Genomic DNA, 9,328 nt, shown 5'->3' with positions numbered 1-9,328 from the left:
AACTAACTTCCAGAAATGGAAGGCACCTATATAAAAATACTGCTCAGGCATGCAGGAGTGAAATCAGGAAGGCCAAATCACACTTGGAGTTGCAGCTAGCAAGAGATGTTAAGAGTAACAAGAAGGATTTCTTCATTTATGTTAGCAACAAGAAGAAAGTCAAGGAAAGTGTGGGCCCCTTACTGAATGAGGGAGACAACCTAGTGACAGAGGATGTGGAAAAAGCTAATGTACTCAATGCTTTTTTTTGCCTCTGTCTTCTTGAACAAGGTCAGCTCCCAGACTACTGCACTGGGCAGCACAGCATGGGGAGGAGGTGACCTTCCCTCTGTGGAGAAAGAAGTGGTTTGGGACTATTTAGAAAAGCTGGACGAGCATGAGTCCATGGGGCCAGATGCACTACATCCGAGAGTGCTAAAGGAGTTGGCGGATGTGATTGCAGAGCCATTGGCCATTATCTTTGAAAACTCATGGCAATTGGGGGAGCTCCTGGATGACTGGAAAAGGTTAATGTAGTGGCCATCTTTAAAAAAGAGAAGAATGAGTATCCAGGGAACTACAGGCCAGTTAGCCTCACCTCAGTCCCTGGAATAATCTTGGAGCAGGTCCTCAAGGAATCACGGCATTTTGGGCTGTGTAAGTAGGGGCATTGCCAGCAGATCGAGGGATGTGATCATTCCCCTCTATTCAACATTGGTGAGGCTTCATCTGGAGTACTGTGTCCAGTTTTGGGCCCCACACTACAAGAAGGATTGGAAAAATTGGAAAGAGTCCAGCAGAGGGAAACAAAAATGGTTAGGGGGCGGGAGCACATGATTTATGAGGAGAGGCTGAGGGAACTGGGATTGTTTAGTCTGCAGAAGAGAAGAATGAGGGGGGATTTGATAGCTGCTTTCAACTACCTGAAAGGGGGGTCAAAGGAGGATGGATTTAGACTGTTCTCAGTGGTAGCAGATGACAGAACAAGGAGTAATGGTCTCAAGATGCAGTGGGGGAGCTCTACGTTGGATATTAGGAAAAACTTTTTCACTAGGAGGGTGGTGAAGCACTGGAATGGGTTACCTAGGAAGGTGATGGAATCTCCTTCCTTAGAGGTTTTTGAGGTCAGGCTTGACAAAGTCCTGGCTGGGATGAATTAGTTGGAGATTGGTCCTGCTTTGAGCAGGGGGTTGGACTAGATGACCTCCTGCGGTCCTTCCTATCCCTGATATTCTGTGATTCTATATGGGTGTAAACCACAACTTTACAGAAGGGTTCACTTTGTGGAAATTGGTGTTAAATTGGAATTAAAAGAAAGTAATATATAAGATTTTTTGTTACCCGTGAGAATGAAATTAAACATGAGGTTAATTATTTGTTAATGAAGAAGGAAGAGACTAATTATGTGATGACTTTCAACTTTCCAATATAATTCTGATTTATGTTGTTTTCTTTTTATTGGTAATATAGGAAATGGTGGCTAATCCTTAAAGGGTTGTTTGATGTATTTTACTCCTTTCTGACTAAGGAATTCTGAAATAAAACTTTACTCCAAAGGTTGCGGTGATGGAATATGTGAGAGAAATGAGGTATCTGAGAATACTGATCAGTATAGACATGAATTATTTCCAAATGGAATTTATTCTGTTAAGAGGAAACTACTCAAGAAGACGAGTTGTATATCCTTTTACCGGTTAGACTGTGAAGGTCACTTAGTTCCCCACTTCCCTTGTTAGCAAAGGAAAGTCATGACTTTTGTGATGAGATGTCCATATTTATTTATAAGAAAGATGATGGATGCATTTTTTTGCTAAAAACTTCTGCAACCAGTTATTTTTATGGGAATCTGACCCCTTTTCCTTTTGAGAAGGCCACCCATTAAATTCTGGCCATTGTCTCCTTAGGCCAGGCTATGGAGACCTCCTCAAAACTGGCCTTGCTTTTCTTTCATTTGTAACTTTGGAATCCACACTGAATGTGATTTTCAAGAACGGCTATTTTAAGAAAACTGCTGGATTAAGGGAGAATTATCCAAAATGGTGTTAGCCCAAAGTGTGCCTCATTCCAACTGGATTGGGTCATGGTGCCGGTATCCAAGGCATACTTCACCCCCGAGATCTCACCATAAAATGGAGTAAGCTGGAATTGTCAGCCATAAAGACCAAGGTAAAGGCTGAAGTCTTTCACCTTTCAGGTCAACAAGCTGTCTAAGAAAGATCGATCTCCTCTGGGGAAGGAAGTCATGTCATCAGTGACAGGCTAGGTCAGCCTTTTCCATCTCCCTATATCTGAGAAAACCTGCTGGTGTGGAGTGCTGGGCCAGCTACCCAATCACATTGTTTCTCAACTACAGTTACTGCCTCTACTGTATGTGAGTCCAAACACTGAGAGAACTGGAGAGTTCCAACCCTTTGTCATTTTAGGGTTCCTTTTTCTACTTCATTTTTATTAACGGGGAGATGTCCTGGCTTTTCTATTACGTTAGGGCAGTGGTTCTCAACTAGGGGTACACATACCCTGGGGGTACGCAGAGGTCTTCCAGGGGGTACATCAACTCATCTAGAGTTTTACCTCAGGCTACATAAAAAGCACAAGCGAAGTCAGTACAAACTAAAATTTCATACAGAGGCAACTTTTTTATACTGCTCTAGATACTGTATACTGAAATGTAAATACAATATTTATACTCCAACTGGTTTATTTTATAATTATATGGTAAAAATGAGAAAGCAAGACATTTTTCAGTAATAGTGTGCTGGGACACATTTGTATTTTTGTCTGATTTTGTAAGCCAGTAGTTTTTAAGTGAGGTAAATCTCGGGAGTACACAAGACAAATCAGACCTCTGAAAGGGGTACAGTGGTCTGGAAAGGTTGAGATCCCCTGTATTAGGATGTGGCTCAGTGTAAAATCCACACAGGGAAGGCACCAGATTGAATAGTTCTCCAAATCCAAATAGCCCTTAAACGCTGCCCTCTGAAATGATTGAACGTGCACTCCTCATTCTGTGAAAGTCTGAAGAAACTAAACTCAGCTGTAAACTATTCAGTGAGAGCTGTTAATAAGCAGAAGTTTAAAGTCCCAGTAGAGTCTGGATCTCGGTTGGAGGGGAAGGCAGAAGGGTTTAGCCAATAGGGAAAAGGAAGGAAGAAGCTTTAATTGGCTGTGAGGTTGTAGCTTAAACATGAACGATCATTTGGTTTTTAGTATTCAGTTGCTTCAGTGTGAAGTTCTCTGATTGGGGCTTATAATTAAATGAACAGCTGCCTCTCTGAATTTATTGTTTTAGGATTTATAAGGGTTGATTTTCTGTTGTTTTAATATGATGACTTGATTCCAGTCTAATATCATTGCTAACTCATTGACTCACTGATGTGATCTTATTTAATTGTCTATTGGTTGACTACACAGTTGAGAAAGGAGGTGAGGAAATATGTTTTATTGGACTAACTTCTGTTGGTGCAAGACACAAGCTTTTGAGCTACTCACAGACACACTTTGAGGCCAGAAGAGACCATCCTGATTATCTCGTCTGACCTCCTGCACATTGCAGGCCACAGCACCTCTCCCACCCACTCCAGTGACTCAGCCGGAGGTTATGGCTTATTGCAGAAGTCCTCAAGTCCTGATTTAAAGACTTCAAGTTAGAGAGAATCCATCATTTGCAAACTGCAAGTGACCTGTGCCTCATGCTGCAAAGGAAGATGAAAACTCCCAGGGTCTTTGCCAATGTGACCTGGGAAAAAATTCTTTCCTGACCCCAAATATGATGATCAGTTCAACCCTAGCCTTTGGGCGAGACCCACCAGCCAGACACCTGGGAAAGAATTTGTGGTGGTAACTCAGAGCCATGGGCGGCATGTCGCATAGGCTGGGGAAGGCTGTGCCTGGCCCCACCCACACTCCTCCCCTTCCCCCTTGGGCCCAGCCCAGGCTAGCTGCTCCTCTTCAGGGAAGCAGCATGCTAGGGCTGGGGCTAGGGAGGCCGGGACTTGGGGTGGTTCACCAGAGCCCTCCCCATCTAATGTCCCATTTCTTACCATTTCGATATTTGCTACTAGGAGTTGCAGATGGGCTACATGCCATTTCCTCTAGAAATTGATCAAGGTAATTCTTGAAACCAGTTAGGTATTTAGCCCCCCTGGCTCCTCTTGGGAGGCTGTTCCAGAACTTCACTCCGCTGACACTTAGAAACCTTCATCTAATTTCAAGCCTAAACTTGTTGATAGCCAGTTTACATCCATTTGTTCTTGTGCCAACATTGGCCCTAAACTTAAATAACTCCTTTCCCTGCTCAGTGTTTATCCCTCTGATGTACTTAGAGAGAGTAATCGCATCTCTCCTTAGCCTTCATTTGGTTAAGTCTTGTAGGGTAGGTTTTCCATTCCTTTGATCATCTTAGCAGCTCTTCTCTGTACCTGTTCCCGTTTGAATTCATCTTTCTTAAACATGGGAGACCAGAACTGCATGCACTATTCCAGATGAGGGCTCACCAGTGCCTTGTATAACGGTACTAACACCTCCTTATCTCTACTGGAAATACCTCGCCTGATGCATCCTCTAGGATTGCATTAGACTTTCTTATGGCTGCATCACATTGGTTTGTCACAGGATGACTGAGCTGCCAATCTACCCAGGTCTTTTGCGTGCTCTGTTTCTTCCAACTGATAAATCCCCAGCTTATATCAAAAATTCTTGTTGTTAGTCCCTTGCAAATTTGCAATTTACAAGGCTGGAAGGTCCACACAACATGAATAATTGAACTGTGCCAATCACGATTGCTATTGCCACGTGGACAGGGCGTCCTAGAGAAACAGTTATATTAACGGTATGGGTACTGTTGAGAATGGACCACATAAGCAACACTATCCTAGTGTCAAGTTAGCGACAGGGACATGATTAACAACAGTGTGAGCGCGCTGGGATACCATCACTTTTTGATTGGGACAATGCCATGGCATGTGCACCTGGATGGATTTTGTATAAACCTGACCTCTCTGTCTCAACTGGAACCCTTGCCCTATAGCCAGGTGTATGGATTGAGGACAGCATGATGGAGAAAGCGATGGGAAACACTAAATAATAATCATTAGTGACTAACTTCTTTGTACCCATCTTCCCTTATCCATTAACCCAGCTGAGACACAGAGAGCAATAGGTGCCCATTACCCAACTGATAGCTCATCACCAGCAATTTGTGGCCAACACCGTACACCCATGAATTTGCATCCTTGGAGTGTACGGTAAGTTTAGTCTTAATGGAAATTCAAATAATTCAAAGTATTGTGCTCCTGGGAATGTGTTGCTGGCCAATAAAACTAAAAAAATATTCAGAAAGAAAAGAATGTGATGCAAATGAAACAACTACTAACATAAAAAGACAAACAGAAGCCCTGGATTGTAGGCATAGAACTTGCACAGAGCTTGATTTGAGTGCAAGGTTAAACTGTAAAAAAGGCTTTGTCCTGGAGCTGGTGTTTTCGAGCTATGTGAGAATACTCTGAACTGACAAGCTTGCAATGCAGATAAGGGGAGGACATAAGCGACTACTCCTTATGTGGCCTGCAAAGCGCGTGGTCCACATATGAGCTGTACAATGTCCAAACCCATTATATTCCAGAGGTATAGATGTTCGTAGTGAGGAACAATGTATACAAATTGTTAGGGTGTGACATCACCCTGTACCTGAAACCACTGCATCTGGGCCTGACAAGCCGGGCATAGAGCCATAACATGCCTAATATAGTAACGAATAATGATGTGGCATCAAACCGAGATTTTGGATCACGAAGGCCTAGATGAGAGGATCTCCCAGAATGGGACAACGGGTTCTGGATAAGCTGAGTAGAAAAGGTCTCGGAGGGAATTCCAACATCCGGCTGCTGGATACATCTCTACACATACAGCCCTGCTGCAGGACTCCGTGCAAATCCATTCATCCTGCTGCCCCTGAAGGCTCCAAGTGTTTCCAGCCATCTGCAGCAAAGCGCCTTGAGCACTCAAGTGTCAAAAGCTAATGGGCAACACAGGTGCCCCTATCCTATGGGAGAGCAAGCCAAACCCTAGGGCCTCACGTTATTTCAATGCAGTATTGATATCAATAGCAGAGATATCACAAGGTGTCTGCATGGCTTGAGCTCAGATCACAGACTTTGAATCCCTGACTTCTGACCATTACACCATGGGGCTGCCTACTGCAGCATACCACTCTGAAGACCCCTCATGAAGACAACTTTGTTGGGACAGTTTGCTGCCTCAGTCACTGATTCTGAGAAACCTAAAGTCAATATAATAATCTGTGAATGAAAATCCTCCCCACAGGCCATTTCTTATCCCTATTATTACATGTCACAGAATGAAATAAGCCCCTTTACATTCCCCAAGAAGGGTACATTTTAAAGAATGCTAAAAATGCGTTCGGAATCACATACATAAGAAAGTCATTGCATTGAACGATCCACTTGATGTATTGCATGTTCTACAGAATGGTTTAAAGAAGTTGAGAGAGGTGTTTATAAATGAATATGTTGGGCCTTTTATACAGAGAGAGAGAGAGAGAGAGAGAGAGACTAACCAGAATTATTTGAGCGACCAACATTTCCATTTTCTCACATTATTTTAGTTCTCAAGGTTTTTCATTTACTTATTTTCTCAGAACTAGCAATGGGGGGACAGTTATCTGGAGTCAGTGGAATTACAGCCAGGAGGGAATAGGCTGTTACCACAGTGTTAAGGTGGCCCTGTGCGTATCTCATATCATTCCAGAACACTTAGTTCAACAAAATTCAAACTCTGGAAAAGGAAGCAATACAGAGGGAAGGTATATGACCATATAACCTTAACTCTGCCCTCTTGGAGCAGTTCCCTGATAGGATATGCCCACAAAGAAAGGTTTGGGGGTAAATTACAGCTACTTCCCAAAAGTTTGTTTCTTTAGTAATTAATTGATCCTGCCGCACCTCCCTTAAGAACAGCTGATTTTATGCATGCTAACTTAGTTTCTATACGGCTGGTGTCTGGCAGTGGAATTATTATCCCAGCACATTTAAATACTAAGCTGCTGATTCCAGGTTCTACAGTGAGCCAACTTCCCCAACCACATCAAGGGGATAGTTTTTTCTTGATCCACATGGAAGTTAACGTCACTTGCCCAAGATCACACAGTCAGGAGAAAATCAAGGCAAAAAAAAATTCCCAAACCTATCCCTTTGTACCCCAATTTTAAGAGAACAGAAAGTGAGACTAGAGAAGTAAGACTGTATGATTAGCTAGTTGGTACTACAGTAACCCTACAATTTGTTAAATGCAGACACAACCAACTCTATGGTTGGTAAAGTTACAGAGACTCTGAAACGGGTCCTGAAAAAGAGCTGCACGTTACCTTTAAACAGCCGCCCTTTAAATGCATCTGAAAGCTACAAAAAAAGCAGTGATCTGAGTTAAAGGAAGGTTGCCATTCATTAGAGCCCCAGTTTCTATTGTGTGCACAAAGAAAGGTTTGAATGGGTAACAGGTAGTTTGGTAAAGCTTTGTTATTTTATTTTTGTAACAGGCTTCTGCCCACCTCCAGCAAAGTTTTCTGCCACATACTATGACAAATTACTTCCCAAATGTAATACAAACTAGTCCATTTCTCTCCGTATTCAAGCTGTGACCAAAATGTTAGCATGAGGCAGAGTGTTGTGCAGTTATCACAATAGGAATAAATTAAAAATTGGGATTAATCAATGTTTAGCTGCGGACACGGCCTATGGGGCAGCTGGTGCATTGCCAGGGACGCAGGAGAATTCAAAGAGCTCATGGAGTGCTATGAGCCGCCCTTTCACTGCATCACTCAGCTGGAAGGTGATTCACAAAACACAGCTCTTCCCCTCTGGAAGACAAACTTTCCCCCTGCCTTGGGGCCCCTCCCCCCACCTTAGTTTCCTCAGGGCTCTTTGTCCTGAGGGACCTGGCGCTGTCTGAGAGGTTCAAGGTGAGTCTTAAAAGAGCCTTTGGGGAGGCAGGAGTCTTTCCCAGGCAAATCTTTGCTTCATTCTCAGTGCCACCTTCGCCCTGCCTGCTTTGGCTTTGCATGCTTTGGGGCTGATTTTAGCCTTGATCTCTCCTGTCGTGGTTTTAGGTGGGATCTAGACCACCTTCTGTAGGTTTGCAGCGTTGACCTTTTGGGGCTTTCCTCTGCCTTTCGGGTCCCTGAAAGCCACCACTTTCTTAGGGCTGTTCCTGGCCTGGGGCATGGTGTCCTTTCTGAGGCTCCCGGCAGCAGTGCGGGCCCAGCAGTATCGTGGTTGGAGGTACCAGGAAGACAAAACCCTGTGGTCCCAATTGCATGACCTCATCCATCTCGCACGGAAGTGGTTGCAAACAGAGTCCCGGAGTCCGGAAGAGATACTAGCGGTTCTGGTCATCGACCAATACATGAGGGGACTACCACCAGACCTTCGTCCCTGGGTAAGCCAGAACGAACCCTCCACCTATGACAAGGTTGTCATCCTGGTAGAGAGGCAAAGGACAACGAGGGAGCTGACCCGACCAGTTAAAGAAGAGGCACCCCGAGTTAAACTAGCAGCACCAAGCCCTAAAGTTCGGGTGACTGCGCCACCAGGAGGGCCCAGGTGGAAAAAGAGAGAGGCTGAAGGCCCATCAGAGGCCACAAAGAGTCGGAGCACTGAGGGAGAAGAGGATCGTGATGTTAGACTGCCCAAACCAAGAGACCGGGGAACGCCTAGGGCTCCATACAGATGTTATGCCTGCAGGGAGTGGGGACACATAGCTGCACAGTGTCCCAATGCCGAGGAGCCTATGCAGTGTAACCTGGGGAACTGGGCAGATCCATGCTCCCTAATCCTCCTTCTGGGGGTCGTACTAACCCCACATATGTATACCAGACCAGGGAAACTAAATGGGGTAGAGACTACGGCACTGGTTGATTCGGGGAGTGCTATCACGCTTATCTCAGGGAAGCTTGTGAAGCGTAGTCAGCTGCTGCAGGCTAAACATACGGGGATAACATGTGTCCATGGGACAGTTAGTTACTACCCCACCATCCCAGTAAAAATCGAGATCCAAGGGAACACTACTGAGGTAGCAGCAGGTGTAGTCCCTAAACTCCCATACCCGGTGCTCATAGGGAGGGTTTGGAAACTTACTCCCAGTAGGGGGATTGGAGAAAGATGGGGACCCTAAAATTGATGAGGCATCCACAGCAGACTGTCAACTCACAATCTTCTCTGAAATATCCCCAGATTTGTTCTCCACTCCCAGACAGGGTAGAAAGACAAAAAGGGAAAGAAGGGCAGCTAAGGCCTTGGGAACCCGAATACTGACCCAAAGCCAGAGGGTCGCTCTT

Source organism: Trachemys scripta, chromosome 15 (genome assembly GCF_013100865.1).
Source record: "Trachemys scripta elegans isolate TJP31775 chromosome 15, CAS_Tse_1.0, whole genome shotgun sequence".
NCBI classification, from domain to species: domain Eukaryota; kingdom Metazoa; phylum Chordata; order Testudines; family Emydidae; genus Trachemys; species Trachemys scripta.
The sequence above is the reverse complement of the archived record's forward strand: the minus strand, read 5'-3'. Positions refer to the sequence as shown.